Below are 12,500 nucleotides of genomic sequence, written 5' to 3'. Positions count from 1 at the left end.
CCAGCACAGGTAGTGGTCTCCGTTGTTGACTGTGGTTGAACCTTGATTATCCTGTCACGATATGTGTGTGTGTGTGTGTGTGTGTGTGTGTGTGTGTGTGTGTGTGTGTGTGTGTGTGTGTGTGCACACACGTTATAAGACAGTCTTTTCTCGTTTCGTAAAATAAGCTTGTGTCCCAATCTGTTCACGAGCCGCCTTTAGTCCGGCAGCGATCGTTTCGGCGCGCGTGACGCCACACTCCAACAACGTACACGTCTGATCCGCCGCCGCCTGCCAGGGCAACACTGGCGTGCCGGAAATCCTCACCACCACCACCACCACCACCACCACCACCACCATGAAAACTTATCAAACTCGGTTCAAACCAATTACTGACGTACTCGCGCGCGCGCACACACACACACACACACACACACACACACACACACACACACACACACACACACACACACACACACACACACACACACACACACACACACACACACACACACACACCTAAAACCATACCACAAAATAAACTAAACATGCATTGCACATTAATAAACAAATATTTATTCTCACCTGTTGTATTACACAGCATCACAACAGCTACATTACGAAAACTACCCGAATGTCGTCACAAAATGCTGAACCGCGATAAGAGTGTTGAGAAAGGAGCGTAGAGGGTAGCCACACTGATAGCCTGGCCGGAGCGTGCCGTGGGTGCACTCTTATCTCCGCCTCAGTTTGTGTGATGGCGTGAGTGCGGCTACTCCGTGCTGCCTCCTTCGCTCTTGTGCCTCTCCCTCCTCATCTCCAGCATCTTGAGTGCAGCCTTTCAGCCCTTCAGGCTTCTCTTAATCAGCCAAGGATCTGTGTTCTCTCGTAAAACCCTTCAACTGCGCCGCCGCCACCAGCACTGCCTCCTGGCCACCCCGGATTCCTATGTTTACTTTGTGCCTCGCTCTTGGGAATCTCGGACGAGGGTTAACTGGACACGCCTACGTTTGTTTAATATCCTGGAAGTGGTGTGCCTCGTAGCTTGCTCCACCAATCCTCCTGAGAGAGAACTAGGCAGGTGGGGTGTGTTAATGTACCTGTGGATCGGACTGGTGAGACAAACAGGCAGACGTGAGGCGGCAAGCAAGCAGGAACTTCATCATCTACCAGGTGCGTAGCAAGCGAGTGGAGATGGAAGAGGCAGATAAGAAGGAGTACTGTCCAATCCATTGCCATCAAGATAAAGCGGAACTCTTGTAGAAAAGACAGGTTGAGATTTGCTCTCAGGAAAGATTTCTCTCTCCTTTCTCGCATCACGTGGAGCGACTGAACCGGAGGGACCTCGAAATAAATCCTCACAGACGCTCGCATCGACTTAGCATATCGTTTATCGCTGAAGCAACCTGGAGAAATAAATAATTCCACCTTGACGGAAAAGAAACACGGCAGGGAATTCCAACAACAGTCTCTGCTGACGTCGCCCACGAGAGAAGAGTGTGAGGGAGGAAGGAACGGAGCGAGGCGCGGTGAGGCGAGTCTCCAGGAAGCCCAAGCAGTGTTGACAGAGGCAGCTAGAATTGTTTACACATCCCACGCTGACCTTGATAGTGAGCCGTTCACCGCCGCTATAAATCTGATTGCTGAGTGCCGCTCTTTCTTCCCCCTTGTGGTGAGGCAAGAATACCTGCCCATCGCACCTGACGCCTCTACCCATATTCACCTGAGCTTCTTACCTGCTCAATGCTGGTGAATTAAGGAGTTCATGACAGTCAACAAAGAGGGAAAAAAGTGTGATGCTACAAGTCTACCTGTCCACTTACCTGTTTCCCTTACACCTGTATTTACACCTGCGACCGTCCTTATCTGAGCTATTTAGAAGAGTAAGGTGTCAATAATCAAGAAAGGGTGAAAAGTGCAATGTAGCAACGAGCAAGTGTACCTTTCCACGCGTCTTCTCCCCTACACCTGTACCGACACCTGTTCCCTTTCCTTACCTGACTTGCCTTGAAAATTTAACGTAAAATCAGGTAATCAATAAATGAGAGTAAAAAGAGGACTTGAAGTAGCTGGAAGGGTATTATCAGTAAACAAAAGAGCATCAAGTGTATAATTTAGTTGGAACTCATAAACACCGATTGCGGGGAGGGGATTAACGAGGCTCACATTTTATCGTGCTACTAACTTCCAAACTCCTCGTTAAACACCGTAACTCTGGCGCGCAAAGGCGAGACGCTTGTAATGCCGAGCCGGAGCGGAACGCAGGAAGAAAGGAAGCAAGAAAATGAACATAATGCGAAAAAGATAACTACTATAGAAAAAAAAAAAAGTAACTACTAGTGACGCGCGAGTTTCACCTGCGATACCTGAGTGTAATTAACCGTGACTAATGCTTAATGGAAGCAAGGACTCACCTGAACAGTGTCCCGATAACTCCCTAATTAAGGCTCCCGGCTACCTGTGCTCACCTGTAGCAGTAATTAGACTTACCTCAACGTGCATCATTCTCACGGCGGCGCTTTTTGGGTGGGGTACAAGGCGCAAATTACACCGCCTAGTGCTCATTTGCGAGGCCACTGCAGGGATTGGTTCTGAAAAATGAGGAATGCAAGGAAGATTAGAGAAGAAATTCAAGAAGCAAATCGGGAGGAATAAGAAATAATAACAAGAATAGGAATTTAATTATGGCTGATTGGATGCGAGATGACAAAGTGAAGATCGAAACAGTATCAAGAGAAAACGCTGAATGAAAATAAGAGAACGAACTCGAGAATGTGATAATAAGAGAACAGAAGCAGAGGGAGAGAACAGAGGCAGGCGCGAAACCACAAAAGTCAAATACTTGTCACTGGAAAATATTAAAAGACATGGCGCGTTAGAGAACAATGAGAGAAAATGAGAATCTTGAATGGAGGTGAGGAGATAAAAGGAAGAGGGACATAAATCTTAGCACAACAAAAGGAAGTGAAGAAGATGAGAGACAGAGGATAAACAAAACGAAAAAAGGCGTGAAAACATAATACGCTAAAGAAGGAGGCAGGAAGAAAAATAAGATAAAAAAAAACAAGTGAAAAATCGAGAGGTAAAGAAAGATAAATACAAAAGGAAAAAGAAATAACAAAAGCCGGACATTACATAAACAAAGGAAAGGGAAGACTGAACATTAAAAAAAACATAATACAAGAATAAACTGAGTAAATAGAGAGAACAAAAGAGAAAGATAAAGAAGGAGACGAAGGGTATGGGTTCATTGCTAAGATCTGATTTCTGCTGGCAATGCGTCCGCTATTCTGGGCGAAGGAAGTGGGCCGCTGCATGGGTTCCTGCTGCCTCTGCGCCTGCTACCCGTTCTCCAGGTAACCCCTCTTCCCATCCTCTCATCGGCGCCAAATAAACTCGATCCAACGCTAAATAATCTAGTTTTTTCATCATATTTTCAATTTTTTTTTTTATAGTACCTGGCCACCTTTTGATCTCGATACAAAACTGATATACTTTTTCATCAAATTTTTTTTCTTTTTTTTTTTTTATGATATCTAGGCTTTTAAATTTTGTCTTTTTAGGTTTTTGGGAGAGAAGTTGTCAGTGTCCGATTAAGACTTACCAGCATTTTTTCTCCTTTTCCTTCATCTACTCTTTTCTTGTGTGTGTGTTGTTAGATCTAATATTAATCTTGTATATGATGGTGAAATACATGTATATATTCACTAACGAGCAGTCTGAGTGTGTCGAAACTGAAGAAGAATTCCGAAAATAGATAACAAAGGGAATACAAAACCTTAGATAACATGTCAACAGCAGAACCTTCCTCGGAGACTCACAGTAGACTCTTGCACAGTATGACGGTGAAAAATCCATATATTCCCAAATGAGCAGTTTACATACACGGAAGATGGACAAAAACTCGAAAAATGAACGAGAAAACTGATACCTAGAATTAGATCAACTACCAAGGCTTCTTCAGAGAGACTTACAGTTCATTCTTGTACAATATAACGGTGAAAAATGAAGTTCCCATATACTGAAACCGAATGAGATAACAAATAAAGAACGAAAGTAATACACAAACTTGCATCACACGTCAACAACCAAGGCTTCTTCAGAGAGACTTAACACCTGATACCTGAGAAAATACAGTACCTATGCATTCACCCTGAGCTTCCATCGCACCTTTCCCACCCGTGTTGCAATATCAGTGTAACCCGACCCCCGCAGCAGCAAGATCTCACCAGTTTTGTGTTTCTTTGAGGCATAAATCCCCATAGTGTCGATGTGCAGTCAATAGTAATGTCAGGGTGGCGGTAACGCGTCTAAAAATACCCTCAATGCTTCCCACCTTGAGTCAATATCCTCGTAAATCATTCGTATTTTATGATCTACCTTTTATTTTTATTCGTGGCATTTTATATTCTCCCTCAAGGCCCTGTGTGTGTGTGTGTGTGTGTGTGTGTGTGTGTGTGTGTGTGTGTGTGTGTGTGTGTGTGTGTGTACTTTAATGTTTTGCTTTTTTTTTCCTCGTTTCCTCGTCTTGATAAAGGAGTGAAGTTCTCCTTTTTATTTTTTTATTTTTTCATTTTCTGTTTGGTGTTCTCATTGTTCTTAATTATATTGAGTTTAGAGATACGAGTACACGTGGTTTTGATGGTTGTGGTGGTGGTGGTGGTGGTGTGGTGTTACATAGTTACCACATATTATTGGTCCAAGGATCCTCAAATATACGCACAAATCTCTCTCTCTCTCTCTCTCTCTCTCTCTCTCTCTCTCTCTCTCTCTCTCTCTCTCTCTCTCTCTCTCTCTCTCTCTCTCTCTCTCTCTCTCTTTCATTCCATTCACGCTTCAGCATCCATATTACCAGCATTTCTTAACGAGCCGAATCACACGCACACTGCTCCACACCACTCGCTACCCACACCACCTACTCTCACTCCATACCAGACAACATCCACCCAGTATATCACCACCACCTGTACGCCGCACCACACCCACACCCCATATCAGCCAGCCAGTATCCATCACCACCATCACCACCACCTTCACCACCTCCCCATCACCCTCATCTCTCGTGCACAAATGGCCACCTCACGAACTTGTAACCACCACGCAGCTACTAACCACATTCCTCCGTCACCCATTACCCATTGCCCATCACCTCACGCCCTTCGGCAACTCCACTACCACCTAATTAAGATAAAAACGTCACCGGAAAACCCCTACCCCCCCTTTCTGTTATGTATAGCCGTCACTTGAGTTACCTGTTTCTACCTGGATAATTCCCAGCTCACCTGACGTTAATTAGGGTGCAGGTGAGCTACAGGGGACACGTTTGGGTTTTCGTCAATATCTGCAGATAAAAAGAACGTCAGGTGTGTGTTATCACGTAGATGGGGAGAGATAAAGAGCTAGAGGGGCTTCTTCGTGAGTGTGTGTGTTTGTGTGTGTGTGTGTGTGTGTGTTGTTTTCAAGGTACGTGTTTTTGTATTTGGTATTTTTATGTCTGGTGTCGATGAAATAGTAACTAGATTTGTGTGTGTTCATTGCAGGGTATACTTGTTTTTTTTTTTTTTTTTTTTTTTTTTGTTGTTGTTTTTGTGTTTCTGGTGTCGATAAACTGACGAGGTAACTGTGTGTGTGTGTGTGTGTGTGTGTGTGTGTGTGTGTGTGTGTGTGTGTGTGTGTGTGTGTAGAAACATGGCTAACGTTACAATGACGATATCAGCATTTTTTTCCTCCCATTTGAAACATTCCCTCCCTTCTGGCTACGTGTAATCTCTCTTCCTCTCGTGTTCCTCCTGTTCCTCCTCCTGTTCCTCCTCCTCTCACCTTCCCTCCCTCCTCCATATCGCCCCCTTTTCCAAATAGGCCTGACAACCACTTCAACATCTCCACGCTTCCCTTCCATCCCTCTCTCTCTCATTCCCTCCCATTCCCTCCCTCCTTCGCTCCTTCACCCTTGACCACTCTCTCTAAGTCCCCCATTTCATAACGTCTCGATCCGTTCCGTAAAACATCGCTCGCCTCGGGTCCTCTGACTCCCGAAGTGTGAATTGATGCGGTAGTTTTCTCCTTTTTTCGTGGCATTCTGGTATTATTTGTTTTAATTAAGGCTCCCTTTTTTATATACGCCGATAGAAAATGGATGCCGTGTCTGTTTTTTTTTATTTTTTTTGTCGGTTTTTTTCGTTTTTTTTTTTTTTTTTTTTTTTTTTTTTTAGTGCGGTTCCGTTGTGGGAAGGAGCGAGTGTTGGGTCCTGGGTAATCGGATCCGATAGAGCCTCTTGCTGAGAGAGAGAGAGAGAGAGAGAGAGAGAGAGAGAGAGAGAGAGAGAGAGAGAGAGAGAGAGAGAGAGAGAGAGTGGGGGGAGAGGAGTGGAGGGGAGAATATCAGGAAGTGTGAGAATAGTGTTCTGAAAAATAAAACACCTGTTAACTCACTCTCTCTCTCTCTCTCTCTCTCTCTCTCTCTCTCTCTCTCTCTCTCTCTCTCTCTCTCTCTCTCTCTCTCTCTCTCTCTGTCAGTAGCGTTACTCATTCAATTTGCACTCAACCTCTCTCTCTCTCTCTCTTCCATTCCTTGCCTTTTTTATTCCCACCCCACACACACACACACACTCACTCACTCACTCACTCACTCACTCACTCACTCACTCACTCACTCACTCACTCACTCACTCCCTCATATATATATATATATATATATATATATATATATATATATATATATATATATATATATATATATATATATATATATATATATATATATATATATATATATATATATATATATATATATATATATGAGATCCGTGGTCAAGGAAAAATGGGAAAATAATGTCTCAAAGGAGTTAGTTTTATCGTTTTCACTCTCACTGACTCCACTTTTTTTTGTATAATAGAAATTACGAAGGGTTTAAAAAATGCGGGAAAAAAAAACTCGAAAAAAAAATGCTAGTTTATCTGATTCTCACTCATTCACCCACTTTACTTCTTTCACTCACTCCACGTTCGTATTTGTGTGTAAGAGAAGCTACAAGAGCCGAAAAATATGGAAAACTAGGAAAAAAAAATAGGAAAAAAAGGTGTTTATTTGTCCCACGTCCTCTCTCGCTCTACTCGCTGCCTCACTAATCCCTCACTCTCTCGTCTGAGGCGCCAATGTTCGAGTATTTTGGGTCGATTGCACGCGATTCTCTGGCTGAAGAAAGAGGAGTGGTGGTGGAGGAGGAGGAGGAGAAGGAAGTGTGAAATTTCAAAGGTGCAAGATGGGTTTGGGAGAGGGTGATAAAGAGTAATAACTCCAAACGAAACATGGAAGAGGAGGGAGGGTGATGATGATGGGAAGAGGAGATAGAGTAGTGGTTGCTGTTACGAGGGAAGGAAACATGGAGGAAATGGGAATGGAGGAATTAGAAAGGTAAGGATAGAAGGGGAGAGATGAAGAGATAGGGTGCTGTTTTTGAGAGTGGGGTGAAGAAAAACAAGAGTGAGAAGGGAATGATTAGAAACATATGAATGAACTTGGTCATTATGTGTTGAGTGAAGCATGAAGCACTTAAGAATATCATCAGTTAAGTGGATTAGATTTTCCTTCCATTACGTTGGAGGAAAGGAAGGAAAGCGAAGAACAAGAAGGAAACGGAGAAAATGGAGAGAGTAATATAAGAAAGGAATGCCGAGGAAAGCATATAGTGGAGAAGGAAAGGAAAGGAAAGAAAGCAAGAAAGAAAAACGTAAATCTTCAAAGGAGTGAAAGAGAGATACTAGTCATAAATGCAGGAGGAGGAGGAGGAGGAGGAGGAGGAATGAAGATATGTATCTACGATTTTTTCTGAATCTACACAAACGTTCTTTAAAATCCGTACAGTTACGTGTTTACCCGAGCAGTGAAGGTGATGAGAGGACGTGCTGGTGTACACGTCGAGGTGCTGTGTGTGTGTGTGTGTGTGTGTGTGTGTGTGTGTGTGTGTGTGTGTGTGTGTGTGTGTGTGTGTGTGTGTGTGTGTGTAAAAAAATAATAATAATAATAATAAACGGTTTATTATTTAGGCAGTTGACAAACTGAAAATGTACATAGGGGATGGGGAAAAACTTAACATTAATCCTAAAGGTAAGTCTAATCTAGGAGGGAAATACTATTGATTGATGGCTCGCACCATGGTGGGAATCGCACTGAGTCTGTGTGTGTGTGTGTGTGGACGCGCGTGCTTTTGCAATGATCTATAGATGGCGCCGGGTGGAGTGAGGGAGGGGATTTGCGTACTGGAGAGGGGGGATCAGAGGTGGGTTTTTAGGGGGAGCTGCTGATTTGTGGAGCAGCTGTGGTCGTGTTTGAGGGCCGTGCTTCTCGCAGCTGCTTGAGTGACACTTGAGGCGATCTGTCTGTCCGATGGTTTGTGTGGCGCAGGCACGGACATGTCCGCCGGGGACTTGTGCACGTGTTTGGTGCTCCCCCCGCGTCGTGTCGTCCTGGCCTAAAGGGGCGAGGGCTGTGCGGCTCTGAGATCCCGTCATTACTGGCTTCAGTGGTTTAGTGTTGCCGTGGGATGTGTGGAGTGCTGGAGCTGGTTTTGTGCAGCACCACCACCACCTGCAACAGCAGCAGCAACAGCAGCAATAACAGCAGCAACAGCAGCAGCAGCAGCAGCAGCAGCAGCAGCAGCAGAACCATAGCCCCTGTGTGACCTATATCCTTCTTCCCAAGTGAAGGGTCGCGGGCCTGTGATGGTGTGGGCGGCGGGCGGCCCCCGTGAGCGGCGGGCGGGGGCGCTGCGCCCCTGCGGTGTCTCCCCGCCTCTGCCCCGCCCCGCTTCTGCCAAGTGATGAACCGCTGGCCGGAGGGGCTCCAGCAGAGCGCCGTCGGTGGCGACGGGCCGTCCCGCCCCCGGCAGATGCCACCGCCTGCAGGTCGTGTACGATGGCCCCGAGACGGCGGCGGCGCTGGCCTCCCTGCGCGCCCCGCGCGACCCCGACCGAGAGAACACCGATGACTCTGGCATGGGCGCTGACTTGGAGGCCGACGAGCGTGGCCCCGAAGGCAGGGAGGTCAGTTGCGACGACGACAGTGACGACGATGAGGACGAGGAGGAAACCGAGACGGAGACGGAGAGTGAATGCGAGAACGAGCCGCCCAAAAACCGTCGGCGGAGCAGTGTGGGTGTTGAGCGACAGCGGCGGCCCTCCTACACCTGCTACCACGGCGCCCCACTTCCTCGCGGGGGCGTGCTGCGCGTGGGTCGCCGCCCGCGCCCACGCCCTCCGCGCACCCTGGACATGCGGCAGCTGGCGGCGGGCGCCACCGTCATGTTGGCGCCGCTCACCCCCGAGCTGCTCAGGTAACGGGCGGGGCGCCTTTGGAGGACCCCTGGGGGCGGTGACACCGTGCTCGGTGCTCAATGTTGTAGCACACTGCTTGTCACGGCTTGGTAACACTACGGTGGTGGTGGCGGTGCCCTGCACTACTTCCCCCACCACCGGGCACCACCACCACCACCACCACCACTGCAATCACCACCACTCCCTAGTCAGCCTGCCATTAGTCTGCATCCTAACACACACGTCTCTCAAATGCTAATACTTTTATTACAAATGTAACGCTTTCTACCACTCTGTCATTACTACTACTACTACTACAACTACTTCAACTACAAATGGTGAAAATAATAATAATAATAATAATAATAATATATAACAATAATAATAATTGTAAAAAGAAATAATAATAGCAATAACAAAACTCAACAACAACAATCAAAAAATCTAAGTGCAATCCTGTTGATTTAATCTAGTGCACGCAGAAGTCCATACACACACACACACACACACACACACACACACACACACACACACACACACACACACACACACACACACACACACACACACACACACACACACACACACACACACACACACACACACACACACACACACACACACACACACACACACACACACACACATTTCCCTGGAAGTCACGAACCTGTCCCAGCTGTGGAAGACAAGTCGGTGTTTGATGTTGTGATAATATTCACACTAACTTCTTTTTATAAGTCCTGTAACATTTTTTTCTCTTCCTACAGTGTCAGTTATTGATTCTCTCTCTCTCTCTCTCTCTCTCTCTCTCTCTCTCTCTCTCTCTCTCTCTCTCTCTCTCTCTCTCTCTCTCTCTCTCTCTCTCTCTCTCTCTCTCTCTCTCTCTCTCTCTCTCTCTCTCTCTCTCTCTCTCTAGCAGTCATCTTTCACATTTCTGGTATGTATATGTATGCTCTTTTCTCTCCCTCTCTCTCATTCTCTCTCCCACTCTCCCACTCCCTGTATTCTCCCTTTCCTCTCCCTCCAGCGCCTCAGATTGCCTCCGTCACTCACTTTCCTCCCTTGATAACACCTCTAAATTAAATCCAATTAACAAGTATTGATTTCTCACCTGCGCATGGGAGGAAGGGAGGGAAGGAGGAAAGGCACCTGGAGGAAAGTAGGAAAGAAAACTGGAGAAAGGTAGAAAAGTAGGGAGGCAGGCAAGAAGGAAGGAAAGTAGAATAATATGAGAGAATATTAGGTAAAATATAGAAAGATAGGAAAGGAAACTGGAAGGAAATAGATAGAGGAGGATAGAAAAGAGGGGAAAAAATAGGAGATGTGAAATTGAAGAGAATGGAAGATAAAAGAAAACAAAGTAAAAATATAGAGAAGAAAGTGAGGGAGGAGAGTATGAAGAGGTGGACGATGATGATAATGATTAGGAGGAGGAGAAATATAACAGATAAGACAACACAAATACTTCAGGTACATACTTAGAAAATCAACAAAACTATTACTAAGAATCAGGTGGGTATTGAATGCAGCAGGAGGAGGAGGAGGAAGAGGAGAAAAAAAAATGCAGAAGGGGAAACTCAACTAGTGGGGGAGGCTAGAGGAAAAAAAAAATTGTGGGTAGTGCTTATAATGTCTTACAGAGGCTGAGTTGAGAAAAGAGTTGACAGGGTGGTGGTCGCACTGTTTATCTAGAGTCCTCAGGCAAGTAGCCGCAGGAACAGAGAACAGAGCGAGAAAGAGACGTCTAGAATGTTGGAGGAAGGCGGTTTAATATGAGGGAGGGATAGAGTCAAGGTAAAGGACAGAGAGATGCGTGTGTTAGGTAGCAGAACTCTTGTGTACGATAGAAATATAGTAAATTAAGTAAGGAATAGACGGATTGGGTTGAGAGAGGATAGGCAGGAGAAGGTAAATGATAAAGAAATGCTTGAGTTTAGGTCGTAGAAATCTTGTGGACAGTAGAATTAAGTTTTATGAAATGAAGAATGGACAACTGTGTATATGACGGTTTGAAGTAGTGAGGGATAGTCAAAAGAATATGAAGAGTAAACATGAGCTTGTGTTAGGTTATATAAATGTTGTTTACGATATAAATATAGTAAATAAAGGGGAAAAAGAGATATATTTTTGGCTGTAAAGATGTTTGCTGCTGAATTAAGGTAAATTTAGTAAAAGAAAAAAATGCATGTGTATATGAAGGTTTAGTTAAGCAAATAAAGACCAGATATATGGATACTAATTGTAGAGGTTTTGTATACAGTTTGAAGTAGGCGAGAAAACCAGAAGTACATTTTGTTAGATTAGAAAAGTTTGCGTCCCGATGCAAAAGGGACATGAAGTGATAAGTAGAAAAGCAAATGAAATAAAAGAGTATAGAGATGCATGTATTTATCAGGTGTAAAGGCCTTGTGTACAATTGTTAGCAGGTAAATACGCTTCTAGTACTTTAGTTAGGTTAGAGAAGGTTGAGTCCCATGGGAAAGGAATATTCAGTAAAAAGAGGGCAGGAATATATTAGTGTGAGTAATAAGTGACAAAGTAACACACCAAACACTCATTGCAAAATAAATGGACAATGAAATTCGTAATCATGTCACTAAAAACAAGTATAAATATGCATGTATTTATGTATATAAACAACATATAAAACACACTTAAATATACTAGCATGTTTGGCTTTAAGAAATGTCTGTATGTCTGTATGTAATATCTTCCATTCCTTCCTAATATTTAACCGCCTCATGTAAGGTGAAGGGGTCTCTCTCTCTCTCTCTCTCTCTCTCTCTCTCTCTCTCTCTCTCTCTCTCTCTCTCTCTCTCTCTCTCTCTCTCTCTCTCTCTCTCTCTCTCTCTCTCTCTCTCCTTCCCTCGCCCCTAAATGCTTCTCACATTCCGGGGCTCACACAAGACTTAATGGTATTTCTTAATTACCGCATTAATTAAATTCACCTGGAAATAATATACCTGAAAGTTTTGTTCGCTTTCTCCCCAACAGAGGAAAGTGTGTGTATGAGAGAGAGAGAGAGAGAGAGAGAGAGAGAGAGAGAGAGAGAGAGAGAGAGAGAGAGAGAGAGAGAGAGAGAGAGGATATGAAGCTATGAGATATAATTTCTTTGTTTCCACAAGTAAACTTTTATTTTGGATGTATCACTCTTAATCACAAACTCATTTTCTTTTCATAGACTCAGTTTTCGTAATAATAAGTCACAA

General features: G+C 44.6%; 1 long non-coding RNA gene across 1 annotated transcript in view; it reads left to right on the top strand.

Moving 5' to 3' along the window:
• Positions 1–20: 20 nt before the first annotated feature.
• LOC135115908 (uncharacterized) overlaps positions 21–12,500 on the top strand; it is a 77,916-nt gene continuing 65,436 nt past the window's right edge. The window contains exon 1 of the long non-coding RNA XR_010276098.1: positions 21–3,335. This is a non-coding gene — a long non-coding RNA (uncharacterized LOC135115908). The remainder of the gene's footprint in view (positions 3,336–12,500) is intronic.

This window comes from Scylla paramamosain, chromosome 30, assembly GCF_035594125.1.
Source record: "Scylla paramamosain isolate STU-SP2022 chromosome 30, ASM3559412v1, whole genome shotgun sequence".
NCBI classification, from domain to species: Eukaryota; Metazoa; Arthropoda; class Malacostraca; order Decapoda; family Portunidae; genus Scylla; species Scylla paramamosain.
Note: the sequence above shows the minus strand (reverse complement) of the source record. Positions and strands in the feature narration are given on the sequence as shown.